The sequence below is a fragment of the Sturnira hondurensis genome, unplaced genomic scaffold (genome assembly GCF_014824575.4).
Source record: "Sturnira hondurensis isolate 20B ecotype Veracruz unplaced genomic scaffold, ASM1482457v3 Scaffold0009719, whole genome shotgun sequence".
NCBI lineage: Eukaryota > Metazoa > Chordata > Mammalia > Chiroptera > Phyllostomidae > Sturnira > Sturnira hondurensis.
The window spans coordinates 3,432,360-3,449,578 of NW_028082350.1; the positions used below are offsets into that span (position 1 = coordinate 3,432,360).

At 42.9% G+C, this 17,219-nt stretch overlaps 1 pseudogene; it reads left to right on the forward strand.

Annotated features, from left to right (window-relative positions):
* The first annotated feature begins 12,941 nt into the window (after positions 1-12,941).
* Positions 12,942-13,941, forward strand: LOC118994709 (glyceraldehyde-3-phosphate dehydrogenase-like; annotated as a pseudogene).
* Positions 13,942-17,219: the final 3,278 nt, after the last annotated feature.

Below are 17,219 nucleotides of genomic sequence, written 5' to 3' on the forward strand. Positions count from 1 at the left end.
AATACATATTTATGGTTACATTTATATGACATTCTAAAAAGGCACAAACAAATGCATCTGAGGTTATCAGGGGCTGGGGATGTGGAGAGAGAATTGACTGAGAAAAGGCATAAGGGAAAATTTGGGGAGATGGAAATGTATATTTTCACTGCAACCATGGCTATGCAACTATATTTGTCAAGGTTCATCAAACTTCATACTCAAGAAAGGTAAAGTTTATTGAGTATAAATTATACTACACTAAATCTATTTTTTAAAAAAATCATATCATGCCACTACCCCCAGCATTTACTTAAAAGGACCCAATGGCTTTTCAGTTCACTTAGAATAAAATTCAGATCCCTGCCTGTGATGTACAGAGCCCTAGGACTGCTCTTTCTTGCACGTTCTGTTCCCACGATGCTGCTGTCTTTTCTGTTCCTCAAACTTGCTGAGCTCTTTCTTCTACCTAAAATACTGTCTCCAATTCTTTGCCTGACTGACTACCTTCTTTCTCATTATCCAAGGCCTTCCCTGTCTGCCCTGTTCAAAGCCACCCCTCATTTTGCTTCCTTTCATTGCTATGTGAAATGACTTTGCTTGTTTACTTTTATTTCCTTACTGCCTATCTTTCTATTAAGAAGCTCCATGAAGATGGTACCTCATCAGTTTGGTTCACTAGAATTTGCTCAGATTTTTTTCACCAGATTTGTTAAAAATCCCTAGCACCTACCTAGAGCTTGGAACATAGGAAATTATTTGTGGGAAAGTTTCTTAAAAGATTAAATATAGAGTTGTATCATATGACCCAGCAATTCCACTGTAGACATACACACAGGAAACTAAAAACATATGTCCACACAAAAACTTGAGTATACATTTTAGTTCATAGCAGCACTATTCATAACAGCCAAAAAGTGGAGACAACCCAAATGCACATCAACTGACAAATGGATAAATTACATATGATATAATGGTACAACAGAATATTATTCCACAACAAAAAGGAATGAAATATTGATACAAGCTACAGCATGAATAAATCTTGAAAATATTACCAGTATGTGTGAGAGAAGCCAGTCACAAAAGACTGTATACTGTGTGATTTTATTTACAAAAATGTCCAGAGCAGGCAAATCTTTCTCTACTGAAAAAGAAAGTAGATTAGTGGTTGCTTACAACTGGGGAGGGAAGTTGGGGAGAGATGGTGAGTGCTGCTGATGAGCTGGTTGTTTCTTTTGGGGGTGATTATAAATGTTCTAAAATTGATTATAGTGATGGTTGCATAACCTTGTGTGTATACTGAAAACGACTTAATTATATAGTTTAGATAGGTGAATTGTACGGGATACACATTCTGTCTCAATAAAGCTGTTAAATGTGTGTGTGTGTGTGTGTGTGTAGTGAATGAATGAATGAATCTGCTCCTTCTGATAGCTTCCTGGCTCTTAGGGGAAATAAATCAGGTAAGGTGTGCCCCAGGAACTGGTCACTGGGCCTATGTGTCTGGACTAAACTCTGTTCTTGAAATGCACAATTGACAAGAGCAACTCACACTGTCTGTGCACACCCCCTGGAGTCCCATTGCCTGCTGGGATTCCATCCCAACAGGGCCCCCATGGATGCTGTGGCAGACCTCCTGGGACAGGTGTCCTGGCAAACAAGACAGGGTCTAGGCCCAGGAGGGAATCCTGGTAATTTTTCTTCCCATCTCTCTCTGCTGTTAGAGTAAAGCAATCTCTCAATCAGCTGGGCTCTGTCACCCCACCCCATGTAATGACCCGTCATTAGCCCTCTGCATGTGTCATCTGCACATGTGCATAATTAAACTGAACTTAGGGCTGAGGACTTGGGCCGTGTTGCATCACATCAATTTGGCCCCAGTGCAGACTGGGGGAACTGGCTCTTCCAGACAGTTGGGTTGAGTGGAGAACCAGGACACCCAACACTGAGAGGAGTGTGTGGTGTTGGCATAGGAGGGCTGTCCAGTCTTCCTTACTCCTTGCACCAAAAACTGGAACCCAGAGCAGGAGGGGCCAGGATGGTTCCAGCTGGGACTGAGGACAGCTGGCTGGTTAACCTTGTGGTTAGCCTTGAAGCTTTGAACTCAGTATGCCAGGGCCTGTGGTTTGGTGTTGAACCAAAAAAGCCTTGGCCAGCATTTAGACTTTAAGGTATGGGCTAAGGCTTGGGAGAAAAGGCCAAGTGCGGGAAACAGGGCTTTAGAATCCCACCTCACAAAGTCTCACAAAGTCGCAAAGTTGTGAGAGGGTTACCTTGGGATAAGAGTTTAAGAGAATGACTCAGAAAAGAGGATCTCTGGGTTCCAGTCGTGACACTCTATGAGTCTGACTGGAAACATCCACTGAGCATTTAGTCTGTGTGATGGCTCAGCTCAGTCCATACTCACAGAACCCTATGAGGTAGATCCTATTCATGATAATTTGTCCTTCTAATGGGGAAATCAATTTAGTTATTAAGCAACTCCTAATCAACACATAGTAGAGATTGAATGAAGGCTTATTGACTGACTAACTGATTGCTTAGATTGTGCTAGATATTGTAAGGGAATGCAAAAAATACATTAATTAGTGAGTACTTATTGAATGCATTTTATGAGCAAAGTATTGGCCAATCTTGGAGGAAAGACCAAACTTCCTTGAATTTTTAAGTTTTGGCAATTAATCCTGCTAAAATAATAGTGTCCAAATTAATTGAAACACATTGTGAAATAATTAGAAATACATACAGTGGTCCCTGCCCCTGGTTCTTGAAATAGGAGAGGTAGAAAAAAAATTTGTTCTAGTAGTTAGTCTTTGACCCCAGTTCCTGACAAAGAACTCTGAAATTTGGAGTTTGCTGGATGACAGATATATGTCATCCTAATGAGGTGACTCTGTATGGGCTCCTGGGTGGGGCTGGCCACCAGAAAGATCAAACCATGATTAGAACCTTGGAATTTTCATCCCTGCCTCCTATATTTTTAACGTGTGAAAATGAAGTTAATTGATCATGACAAAGTATCCATGAAAATCTCAATATTATGGAGTTCCAGGAGGTTTAGGTGAGTGAACACATCCCCATACAGGAGCAGGGTGTCAGTGAAGCACCTCAACTCAATGGAGACAGAAACTCCTGTGCTTGGGACCCTCCCAGACCTTGCCCTGTGTACCTCTCCATTGGGCTGTTTATCTATATTCTTTTCTATGTCCTTCAGTAAACCAGTAAATGTAAGTAAGTGTTTTGCTGAGTTCTGCGAGCTGTTCTAGCAAATGTTCAAGTCTAAGCAGGGGGACGCCATGGGAACATCTGATTCTAGGAGAAGAGGTCATGAGTATTTGAGCAGAAGTTGTGGGTAACCTGGGGATCAACTATGAGTGATTAGATCTGAAGTAGGGAACAGTCCCATGGGACTAAGCCCTTAACCTGTGGAATGTGACACTATCTCCAGGTAACTAGTGTCAGAATTGAGTTAAAATGTGGGACAGCCAGCTGGTGTAAGAGAGAATTACTTAGTGGGGGAAGACCCATACCCTTGGGGTTAGAAGTGTTGTGAGTGTGGTAGTGGTGGGAGAACACTGACTTTTTCCCAACACGTGCATCTTAATCCAGCTAGAGAGCAGCCAGTTTGTCATGTTTGTTTTAGACTTTCTAAACATTTTGAGAAACTCCAATATCCAAGTCTATTGGGGAAAATATGTGATAAACAGAAAAGTTGTAAGATAGCATATACTACCATTGAGTGTTGTCTCACTTAATTCTTATAACCCCATGGGACAATAATGGGATATTATAACCCATGGAATATGTATTATCAGTCCCTATCTTTAGCAGGTGAAGAATAGTAAACCTATAAATAATGCAACCAGAATTCCAACCTAGGGCATTATTTAATTTTTTCCAACATAGTCTAGTCTGCATTCTTAACCGTTATGTTATATTGCCTTATAGATAAGGAGCTAGCAGCTTAGAACAGAAAACTAGCCACAGAGAAAATTGGAATCTTCATTACACAAGGACTTGTCCAGTAATATTCTCCAAGAATCTCTGTGTGGACAGATCTTATTCAAAACTTCGTGAATAATTTGGAAGACAGAAAGACCACTAATTTGTCCCCATTTGGGAAACTATAGACAGGGGCACAGAATAGCATCAAAAGCAGTTTCAGAAGTCAAGCAGATTTGCACACAAACTCCATTTTCAGCATTTACTAGGTGTGTGGTCTTGGGCAAATTACTTAATCCACTCATAAGGTACGGCAATTAACTAAGACACTGCACATCAAGAAGGTTCAATGCGCACTAGCTGTTCTTCTCTGGTAGCAAACTTCTAAGGTGAGAAGGGCGAGGATGGGAATGAGGCTCCTCATAGAAGAATAAAATCCATGAGGATAGATACAATGTTGGGCTGTCCCTGCTCTATTTTAGTTGCCTGAGCAGTACTTGGAACACAATAGACACACAGTAAATAATTATTTACAGATATATAAAAATTAAGCAAGGTCTCAGGGGCTGAGGGAATAGGTTTTGATTTGGTAAATGGAAGGGAACACAGTAAAATGATCCATGCACTAGCTCTAGAGTTGTAAATCCTGAACCTTCTTTTTGGATTCAAGGGACCTAGGAGGAGTCATTACAGTTTATGTAGTCTACTAGTGGGTGGTCCAAAAGGTGGTCACAGTCCCAAAGACCAATGGAATCTGAAAGTTTTCAGGGAGGATTTTGGAAATCAACTGGAGACCTTGTCTTGCCCTGTGCACTGTCCTTTACTCAGGGCTCCATGACTAAGGGGGCTCCATCAAGAACTACTAGAAACATCAAGACTCCTCAGTGTGGGAAAACTGAGACTAAGAAGAAAAACAATGTGAATCTCTACAACCTAGAAAGCTGAACTGAATTATGATGTGTTACAAATGGACACATCTTAGAGCTCAAAAGCATCGAATGAAGACAAATGGTAGGAAGACCTGTTTGTAGAGTTTCAACCTTATGGTAATAATGCCCAATGTGCTTAAAATACTTCAGGGTTTTCCAAGAGCCAGTTCACAATATTTTATCTCTAAGGGGCAAGCAGAGGAGAATTTATGGTTGCCGATCATAGCTGAGAAAATGTAAATAAAATGATTAGCCAAGCAAGGCTTTGCTTCTGGGAAGGTAGCCAAGCCAGGGCTAGGCTTGGGTCAAAACGCATTGTCCCTCAGAAGTGCTGTCGAGGCTGCTTGCGAAGTACACAGTCTTGAGGTACTTTGACTGCAGCCAGGCTCAGCTAAGCCACAGCCCTGGGACTTGGACACTCTGCCCAAATTTGCTGCCTGTCCAATTTACCTTGAAAGGTTGTCTTAAGGGCTATCTGAGATAAACAAAGGGAAAGTGCTTTGCAAACCTGAGTATTCGAAGTCTTAATATCCATGTGTATAGAAAAAATGATATTCCTTTACATTAATTTTTTCTTTTTTTTTTAAAACTGACATTTTAAAAAAGATTTTATTTATTTATCTTTAGAGAGGAAGGGAAGGAGTGAAGGAGAGAAATATCAATGTATGGTTGCTTCTTGTGAGTCCCCTGCTGGGAACTAGCCTGCAACCCAGGCATGTGCCCTGACTGGGAATCGAACCGCGATCGTGTGGTTCCCAGGCCTGTGCTCAATTCACTGAGCTACACCAGCCAGGGCTAAATTAATTTTTCTTAACTGAGAAGTCTTTTGAGCTGAAAAAGCAGAAAGGCTCATGCTTTTCTTTCCAAACTCAAAATCACCTACTCAGAATAATGTAGCTGCATGCTCAAATATTGAACCAGATTTAGAATCTAAATATTTTTTATTTTTTAGTGATTTATATTCAAAAAGCATAAAAATTCAAAATGCACAACATTTTTCTTTCACTGAGCAAATAGTATAAACATCTATCTTTTGGTGACAATTGGCAAAATACACCATGATTAATCTGAGGGCCTACAGGGATTCACCTTCAGTGACTTCACACTTTTCACCTGCTCTGATAAAAACACACCTGAAGCAGCTGAAAAAATAAAACCAGGAAAACACTGCATCAAAATAAAATACTTCTTTTACTAGGACTTCCAATACTATGTTGGGTAGAAGCGGTGAAAGCAGACATGCATGGATGAATCTGGAGAGCATTATGCTAAGTGAAGTACGCCAGGCAGTGAAAGAAAAATATCATATGATCTCCCATATAAGTGGAATCTGATCAACGAAACAAACAAGCAAGCAAAATATAACCAGAGACATTGAAATTAAGAACAAACTGACAGTAACCAGAGGAGTGAGAAGAGAGGGATAATGGGACGGAAAGGAGAAAGGATCATCAAGGAACATGTATAAAAGTCACATGGACAAAGCCAAAAGGTGGTAGGATCAAGGGTGGGAGGTGGAGATAGCTGGGGTGGGGGGAGTGGTGCCGAGGAAATGGAGACAGAAAGAAAGCAGGAGCTCCTACATTTTGCAACATCATGGATGGAATTAGAAAGCATTATGCTGAATGAAATAAGCCAGGTGTTGAAGGACAAATACCATATGATCTCACCTTTAACAGGAAGCTAAACAACAAAACAAACAAGTAAGCGAAATATAACCAAAGACACTGAAATAGAGAATAGGCTGACAGTGACCAGAGGGGAGAGGGGAGGGAATTTCAGAGGAAATAGGGGAGGGATTTAGAGGAATATATATAAAGGATACATGGACAACAACTGAAAAGGGTGGAAATGGGAGGGAGGGGGGAAGCACGGGGGGGTGGGATGGGATGGGAGTAATAGAGAGAGAACTGTACTTGAAAAATAATTAAATGAATTTTTAAAAAATTAAAAAAAGAAAATGGAGACAGTTGTACTTGAGCAATAATTTTTTTAAAAGAGAAAAAATATTTCTTTGAAAATTCTCTGAGTTGCAAAGAATATAGATAACTGTTCTAACAAGAATGTACAAATTTAACATTTTGAATTTTATTATGAAAAGAGTGTATTAATATTCAAGAAAATTTGAAAATATAATGACCCATTATACCTCTCTATTACAACTGACACTATCATAATAAGAACATAAATCTGGAGGCAGAAACTGTGGATTTGAGCATTAGCTTCATCCTTTATAAACTGATGACACTGGGAAGTTTATTGCTTTGAGTCTTTGCTTCCTTGTTGCAAAATGGGAGAATAATAGTAATTGCATGCAATTGTATTCCCAGGACAAAGAAAAATAATACATGTGTAAGTGCTTTTAAAATGTGAATTGTTATTTCCTGGTATTATTTTTATTTTTAACCGTGAAAAAGTATTTTTTTGCCTCATAATTTTCTTAATTGCACATTACACCTGTTTTTTGTTCTCTCTCTCTCTCTATTTCTCTCTCTCTCTCATTTCTGACCTGTCTTGTTCCTGTCTTTCTGGGACAACTTTGGGGGCATTTTCTTCACAAACTGTTTCCCTCTGTCAAATTCTGTTTCTCAGCTCCTTGACAGGAATTTTAGACTGCCTGATCACCTTTGTTGACTTACATTTAAATTAATTTTTAATGTAATTGTTATTACATTAGTGATTTGCATTCAAAAAGCATAAAAATTCAAAATGCTCAACATTTTTATTTCACTGAGCAAATAGTATAAACATCTATCTTTGGAAGATAGATGTTTATATAAACATCTAAAGCAGAAAATGCCCCCAAAGTTGTCCCAGAAAGACAGGAACAGAAGGATGGTCAGAAATTTGAGAAAGAGAGAAAGAGAGAGAGAGAGAGAACAAAAAACAGCCAAATCTCTAGCTAAATCTCTCCACTTAGAAACCTCTAAACTCTCCAGAGTGGAAAGGGACCTCACTTTTTAGAGATGAGAAAGTGCAACTCCTTTTCTGCTGGCTGAAGGTGCATGGCTTAAAAGTAACAAAGTTACACAAAAGCCCATGCACATCTTGGCCCTGGGCTTTCTCCACCAAACTGTCAGTGAAGAACTCTTCTCCCTGAACTTTGGGTGAAAGCACATATCTTAATACTCTCCATGCCTACTCAACCAAATTTAGAAAGTATAATCATATCATAATGGCTACTATTTATTGATAGGCACTACATGCCAGGTCCTGTGCCAAAGGTTTTATACAAATGATTTCATTGAATGGATATGCTCTATTTGAGAGGAACCATTATTCCCATTTTATGTATGAGAAACTGAGATTCTGAGATGGTAAGTAACTTCCCAAGGGCACAGAGGCAGTACCTGGAAGAGCCATGTTTCCATAACTGTGTGATATCAAAATCTGTCTACAAACCATTCAGCACTCAATGCTCTGGATGTTCTTCCAGAGCCTATCAGCTCCTCTGATAACCTGAGTGCTAGGCTGTCTCACTGCCTATCTTTCTAGTACCTTTTGGAACAGCCTCCTCAGATGAATTAGAGAGAGTGAAATGTTCTTTCCTGACCGTGGGGTCACATTCTCAGTGGTCACAGTGGTAAGCTCCTCCTTCATCATCACTTTGTGGCTATGTGACTCCAGCTATGTGCAGGTAGACTGATGTTTGCCTCTGCTGGCTTAAGTCCCAGCTGCCTATCGGTGTCATTGATCTTTCTAAGACTGCTTCGGTTCTGTGGGAAAATTAGCAGCAGCCCAGTGGATAGTTCCAGTGAACATTTGGTCAGTTGTATCTGAAATATTGTCCATGTAAAGATGGCTGTGGGGCTCTGGGCCCACACTTCAGTAGGGCCATGGTACCCATGGGTTTTGTTTTGCAGAAATCCATGGAGGTAAGGGAATTTAAAATTGTCTCATACCAGAGGACTTCTGCCAAGATGGAGGCATAGGTGGAAACACTGTGCCTTCTCCCACAACCAAGTTTGAATACAACTAAGGTTTGGAGAACAAAGACACAGCCAAAGGACAGAAAATTGAATTATACGGAAGTCCAACTACATCTAACCTTTCAACGGGTCGGTAAGAGGGGCGGAGCCAACAGCGAGCAGGGTTGGGCAGGACAGATCCCCAGACCTAGGTGCGCAAGTGGCCTGGACCCAGTCAGGGTGTGGGGCAGATGCACCACGCAGGCCCCAGGGGGTGAGGGCTGACGGCGGTGGCACACTCTCGTGCAGTGGGGCAAAACGCGTGGACCCAGTGACAGTGGCAGCGGCCGCACCGGTGGGGGCTGCGGTGGCAGGCGGCAGGCGGGACGCCATTGTTCCTCTTTGACCCCGCCCCCACATACAACGTCACAACCCAGCGACTTAGTTGCCCTTCTCTGGTGAACAACTAGGGCTCCAATCCTGCTATGGAACAGGCACAAACAGCCCAAAAGATGGCACAAGAAGAACTCAAAGTCCCAGCGCCGATAACTCTCAGCGACTGAGAAATTGCCAGCCTCTCAGAAGCACAATTCAAGACACTGTTTATCAGGATGCTCACAGAACTGGTTGATTATAGTCACAAATTAGAGAAACATATGAAGGCTAAACTAATTGAAATGAAGGGAGATGTCCAGGAAACCAATAGCGATGGAAAGGAAACTGGGATTCAAATCAATGGAATGGACCAGAAGGAAGAACGAAACATCCATCCAGAAAGGAATGAAGAAATGAGAATTCAAAAAAATGAGGAGAGGCTTAGGAAACTCCAAGACATCTTTAAATGTTCCAACATCCAGATTATAGGGGTACCAGAAGGGGGAAAGAAACAGCCACGAGTGGAAAACTTATTTGAACAAATAATAAAGGAGAACTTCCCCAGTCTGGCAAAGGAAATAGACTTCCAGGAAACCCAGGAAGCTCAGAAAGTGCCAAAGAAGTTGGACCCAAGAAGGAACACACCAAGGCACATCATAATTACATTAGCCAAGACTAAAATGAAGGAGAGAATCCTAGAAGCAGCAAGAGATAAGGGGACAGCCACCTACAAAGGAGTACCCATCAGACTGTCAGCAGATTTCTCAAAAGAGACCTTACAGGCAAGAAGGGGCTGGAAAGAAGTATTCCAAGTCATGAAATCCAAAGACCTACAGCCAAGATTGCTTTATCCAGCAAAACTTTCATTTAGAATGGAAGGACAGATAAAGTGCTTCTCAGACAAGGTCAAGTTCAAGGAGTTCATCATCAACAAGCCCTTATTATATGAAGTGTTAAAGGGACTTATATAAGAAGAAAGATGATGAAAAAATGAACAGTGAAAGGACAGTTATTAACAACCATACCTAAAACAAAAGCAAACCAAGAGGACGTCTAGATCAGGAGTGGAACCATAGAAATGAAGAACACATGGAGGGTTAGAAACAGGGGAGTGGGAGGAGGAGAAGGGGGGAGAAGGCACAGAAAATAGCATAGAGGGTAGGTAGAAAATAGATAGGGGGAGGGCAAGAATAGTGGGGGAAATATAGAATCTAAAGAACTTGAGACACATGGTTATAAACTAAGGGGGTGAGAATGGTGGGGGAGGGAGTGTGTGGGTGGAGGGGAATGAAGGGGGGGATAGAACAACTGTAATGGTATAATCAATAAAATATATTAAAAAATAAAATAAAATTGTCTCATACCAGAAGCAAATGAAATCCATGGAGGTAATGGGATGTAAAATTGTCTCATATCAGAAGCAAATGAAAGAACTGAGTATGTTCAGGTGGGAAAACCACAGACTCTGAGGGGCACCACACTGTTGCCTCAAGTGTGAGAAAGGCTGTCACATGGAAATGGGGATTAACTTGCTCAGTGTATTCCATGGAGAGGAACTAGAAACTACACGGAAAGTAGTGTGTGCGAATCACGAGGGTGAACAACTGTGTCAAATCCTTCTTTGGAAATGGGTGGCACCTATACAGAAGTATTTTCTACTTCCTGGAGCCATCTGGGCACCGCTGGGAAGCTACCAGGTAAGGGTGTCTTAGAGGGGTCTTGGCTGGGGGTCTTGCTTTGCTCTGGCCTGGGGGTTCTGGAGGGCAGGGCCACCCTTCATGGTTGCCCATTGTCCACCATTCAGTGGGATGGGAGCCAACACATGCTGGGGGTACCTAGGTACCTTCTTACCTAGTTTATTTTATCTAATTATGAATGTTACAAAAATTAATCCTTGTCTGAGGATGCATCTGCTGATTATAGAGAGAGAGGAAGAGAAAAAGAAAGGGAGAGAGAGAAAGAGGGAGAGAAACATTGATGTGAGAGAGAAACATTTATTGGTTGCCTCTGGCACACACTCCAGTTAGGGACCCAACCCACAATCTAGGCATGTGACCAGGAATCAAACTCGAGAACCTTCAGTGCATGGGACAATGCCCTAACCACTGAGTAACACTGCCCAGGGCTAATCATGAATTTTTGATGATGTGAAAGAACAATTGCAATTATGGGGAGAAAATGGGGCTTTGTCTCTCTTTATTCCCTCTTAGTACTGAATAAGACACAAAGGGAAATGAATTTGATGACAGGAAAACATTGACCCCTGGATTTTGGGTCTTAGACTCCCTGAGGCACAGACCTGCTGTGGGGTCATCAGCTGGTCCTTTGACCAACCTCAAGTTTCCCATCCATGTTTATTTTCTGGTTTCTCTCCTGGACCTTCCTCCCCATCACACTTACCCAGCCAACAGGCTCAATGTCTGTTGAAAATAAAATCTCACACTTGCCCCTCCAGCAGAGTCCCAGACTCAGGACTGGCTAAGAGGCCAGCTGGGGACTGCAGGTTCCATTCAGGCACATGGGCTGTTTTCTCTTGGCTTAAGAAAACAATACCTCCAGTGCCAAAATGCAGCAAAGGGGGTTGCCCCACCTTGGTGAATACCTAAGGCTCTGCCTCTTACAATGTAACAGGTGCACCAAGACAAAAAAAAATAGGGCCCAAATGAAAGAACATAAAAACTCCAGAAAAAGAATTAAGTGAGAGGCGATAGCCAACCTATCATATGCAGAGTTCAAAACACTGGTAATCAGGATGCTCGTAGAAATGATTGAGTATGGCACAAAATAAAGGAAGAAGTGAAGTTTGTGCAAAGTGAAATAAAGCAAAATATACAGGGACTCAACAGTGAAGGGAAGGAAACAGGGGCTCAAATAAACAATTTGGATGAGAAAAAAAAGAAATAAACATTCAACTGGAGTAGAATGAAAAAACAAGAGTTCAAAAAAATGAGGAGAGGCTTAGGAACCTCTGGGACAACTTTAAATATTCCAACATCCAAATTTTAGGAATGCCAGAAGGAGAAAAGGAAGAGCAAGAAACTAAAAACTTATTTGAAAAAATAATGAAGGAAAACTTCCCCAGTCTGGCACAGGAACTACACATGCAAGTCCAGGAAGCTCAGAGAGTCCCAAAGAAGTTAGACCCAAGGAAGAACATACCAAGATGCATCAAATTAAATTACCCAAGATGAAAAATAAGGGGAGAATCTTAAAGGCAGCAAGAGAAAAGGAGATAGTTACCTACAAAGGAGTTCCCAGAACACTATCAGCTGATTCTTCCAAATAAACCTTGAAAGCAAGAAGGGGCTGGAAAGAAGTATTCGAAGTTGTGAGAAGCAAGGACCTACATCCAAGATTACTCTATCCAGCAAAGTTTCCATTTAGAATGGAAGGGCTGATAAAGTGCTTCCCAGGTAAGGTCAAGTAAAGGAGTTCATCATCACCAAACCCTTATTATATGAAATGTTAAAGGGACTTATCTAAGAAAAAGAAGAAGCTCAAAAATATGAACAGTAAAATGACAAACTCACAACTATCAACAACTGAACTTAAAAACAAAAACAAAAACAAACAAAGCAAACAACTGGAACAGAAACAGAATCAGAAATAGAGATCGTGTAGAAGATTATCATCAGGGAGTGGGAGGGGAGAGAAAGGGGGGGAAAGTACAGGAAATAAGAAGCATAATTGGTAGATACAAAATAAACAGGGGGAGGTTAAGAATAGTATAGGAAGGCTCTCTGTTCCTCCTTTCTACAGAGAGCCATATTTTCCTGCACAGTGCCAGCCTCAAACCTGAGACAGGATGGTGCAGATCAGAGTGAAAGGATTTGGACATATTGGGCACCTAGTCACCAGGGCTGCTTTTTACTCTGGCAAAGTGAATGTTGTCACCATCAATGATCCTTTCATTGACCTCAACTACATGTTCTACATGTTTCAGTATGATTCTACTCATGGCAAATTCAAAGACAGAGTCAGGACTGAGAATGGGAAGCTTGTCATCAACGGGAAGTCCATCTCCATCCTCCAGGAGTGAGATCCTGCCAACATCAAATGGGTGATGCTGGTGCTGCATATATTGTGGAGTCCACTGGTGTCTTCACTACCATGGAGAAGGCTGGGGCTCACTTGAAGGGTGAAGCCAAGAGAGTCATCATGTGTGCCTCTTCTGCAGATGCCCCCATGTTTGTGGTGAGTGTGAACCAGGACAAGTATGATAACTCCATGAAGATTGTCAGGAATGTCTCCTGCACCACCAACTGCTTGGCCCCCCTTGCAAAGGCCATCCATGCCAACTTTGGCATGGTGGAGGGACTCATGACCACAGTCCGTGCCATTACTGCCACCTAGAAGACCATGGATGGCCGCTCTAGCAAGCTATGGTGTGATGGCCAAGGGGCTGTCCAGAATATCATCCCTGCTTCTACTGGCACGGCCAAAGCTGTGGGCAAGGTCATACCTGAGCTGAATGGGAAGCTCACTGGCATGGTCTTCTGTGTCCCCACCCCCAATATGTTGGTTGTGGATCTGACCTGCCTCCTGGAGAAAGCTGCCAAATACAATGACATCACGAAGGCAGTGAAACAGGCATCAGAGGGCCCCCTCAAGGGTACTCTTGGCTATACTGAGGACCAGGTTGTTTCCTACATCTTTAACAGTGATATCCACTTCTCCATTTTTGATGCTGGGGCTGGCATTGCCCTCAGTGACCACTTTGTCAAGCTAATTTCCTGACATGACAATGAATTTGGCTATAGCAACAGGGGGTAGACTTTATGGTCCATCTGCCCTCCAAGGAATAAGAGCTCCCTGGACCACTGGCCCCAGTGACAGGAAGAGATGCCCTCTGATGACTCCCTAGGGAGTCCTTGCCCCAAATCGATCCCCCAACGCACTGAGAATCTACTGACTTCCAGTTTCTATTCTAGACTACCTGAAGAGGGGAGGGGCTTAGAGAGCCCTGCCTTGTCATGCACCATTAATAAAGTTCACTGTATCCAGCCAAAAAAAAAAAAAAGAGAGAGAGAGAGAATAGTATAGAAAATGGAGGAGCCTAAGAACTTATATGTATGATCCGTGGACATGAACTGAGGTCGGGAGATAATGCTGGAGGGAGAGGAAGTGCAGGGTAGAGGGGAATAAAGGGAAGAGAAAAAATGGGACAACTGTGATAGCATCACCAATAAAAAATACTTAAAAAATAATACCTCCACTCTACCTGGCCTCCTCTTACAATATCCAGGAGCACCCTTGACTGAGGATATGGTGTAGGCCTGGGCATCTAAGGAAGGAACTGGTCTTTGGGTGGGAGAGGGGAGTTGGAGCCTGGTCCAGGGGTTTCTCCTGGTGACTATTCCTTGAGGGTGGGCTCAGTCTCTCTGCTCTGGCTTCTATGTGATCTGCGTCCTGGCCACTCAGGTCTGGAGGGGAGCCCCTCTGTTGTGCTCTGAGTGATGAAGCTCAGAAGTGGGGTACAAAGGAGGAAAGGTAATAAGGGATCCCACAGAGGGAATTGAGGAAGTAATTTGGGAATGAGGCTTATGGAGGAGGACTTGTGAAAGAACAGCATCAATAACGAGGTGGGACTAGAACGGCGAAGAACCCTGTGTCCCAGTGTGTAGTTCCAGAAAGGAGATGCCAAAGTGGTGGCAGCTGGCACAGCCACAAAAGCATAGAGCTAGGAGTTTAGTCTCAAAGAGTAATGAAATTCCTGTCCCTCCTTATTCTCTTCACCTGGCTGCCTTGAGTCATGTGCTGTTTACATGGCCGATATAATACTTCTTCCACCTCAGGTGGAGATCACTGATAGGAGGGAAATGGCCAGGGTATGAAAGGGCCTGATGACTGGTCTGGGGTCCCCACTCGGGGATGTAACAGGTAGGGCATGTGAGCACTTGGGTCTAAGGCTGCTGCTAGTCTCTGGGTGGGGAGTAGTGGGTCAGGTTGCTGGAGGGAGAAGGGCAGAGAAATGGCCGGAGGGCCAGAAGGTAAAGGAAAGTGGGATGGTCAGAGGGAGGCAGGGAAGGTGTGGACAGGATTTCTCTCCTTCCAAGGAGACAGGAAAGGCAGAGCCAGGCCATGATTGGGTGCAGAAGTCAAGGGCAGGTGCCAACCTCCGGTAAGGGAAGAATTTGGGTCTTGTGCCAGGCCAGTACATTTTTCTCTGGAAATAGCAAAACTGTCAACAAAGAATTTCATGTCTAAGTGTTGCCTCTGTCCCCAACACACTTATAGTTGAAAGTTGAAAAACATGGGCTTGAACTGAACCAGCCCATCTCCATGCAGATGTTTAAAAATAAATACATACAGTACTGTATGTAAATGTGCTTTCTCTTCCTTATGATTTTCTTAATAATATTTTGTTTTCTCAGGCTTACTTTATTAATAATATAAAATGTAATATAAATAACATATAAAATCTTCATTGATCAACTGTCTATGTTATGGGTAAGGCTTCTAGTCAACAGTAGGCTATTACTAATTAAGTTTTGGGGGAGTCCAAAGTTACATTTAGATTTTTAACTATGGAGGACATTGGTACCCTAACCCCTGCATTGTCCAGGGGTCAACTATACTTTGTGTTTTCCAGGGCAAGATCCATGCCTTGCTGTTCTTTGCCATTTTTGCCCACTGCAGCCATCATGAGGAGTCACACTGCTTATTGAACTTATTGAACCAATGGCAGATGGGAATTTCCAATGGGTCAGATGGCTTAATCAGCAAGGACTCTGGGTTGGGCCAACTTGTTTCTGTTGGAAGTTAAGGAACAGAACAAGAAATAAAACCAACATTTCTGCAGAGCCTACCCAGCACCAAACACATTTTCTGGTTTGATGTGTTGTCACCATTTTCCACCTGGTAAACCTGAAGACCAAGTTCACGTCACTGGCTGTTACCTTGGAGTTAGGGTTTCCATTTTCACTGACTGGCTTAGAACTCCAAGACTGAGCTCTTTTTAGAGGTCAGGGGGACCTTCAGGGAATGAAGCCAAGGCAACCCTGGGAGGCCAGGAGCTTGCCCGGAGGCCGAATGGGGCTCCCCAGGTCTGGCCTATGGAAACCGTGCTCAGTGACAGCCTGGTAGCTCCCTGGTAGCTCTTTGCTGGGTGCCTCCCTAGGAAAGAGGGAAGAAGAGGAGCAGGACAGAATCCCAGCATCTCATCTGGGAAGAGATGAGAAGGAGGGATCCCTCTGCTGTCAAGGGAGCAGGAAGGGGATGTGACCTGTGGCTGAGTTCTGCTCTCTTGGATACCAAAGAACTGACAACCCAAAACAACCCAAGACTGAAAAACCCTGGTGTCCTTACCCAGACCCTCAAGTAGTTCTGTCTCTGGATTAGATTTCCCTCAAGATACCTTAAACTGGAGCAGACAGCTTCCATTCTGAGCTAAAAATTTCTGTTTCCTCAGATGTATGTGGGGAGAATAAAAGTAATTTCCTATGTCTTAGCTTAAATGTCACCTCACTGAGACCCTGCCTGACCTCTGTTTCAAATTGTAACCCACCTACTACTGGCTCTCTTGATCCCTTCTCTGCTTTGTTTTTCTTTGTAGCACCACTCACTTTCTAGTATACTGTATTATCTACCTAACTACCTACCTACCTACCTAACTACCTACCTACCTACCTGTCTATTTGTTTTTGTGTGTCTCACTGCTAGTGACATAGGGCAGGGGTCTTTGCCTGTTTTGTTCACTGAGTCCCCAGCACCTAGACCAGTGCCAGGCCTATCAGAAGCACTCCATTGATAGCTGTTGAGTGAGTGAGTGAAGAATGGATGGATGACATTGCTGTATGTGAAGTTTTCAGTAGGACACCAGCACCTTATTATTATGGCTGCTGCTGCTGCTGCTTGTCAGGTATGATTGATGCAGGTTGCTTCTCCATCTGTGTAACCAGGAGATTGAGCCACTAGGGCTCTCCGAGCTTCCTTCAATCTCCACAAAATCTGCAGTTCTCTGATTTCTACACTCCCAAATGCCCAGTGAAGTAGTTTTCCCACTGCTCACCTTGCAGTTCTCAGCAGCAGCTCTGCCTGGTTTGGAGGTGCTGAGCATCCTTCTCGTCGCAGTTCTTGTGAC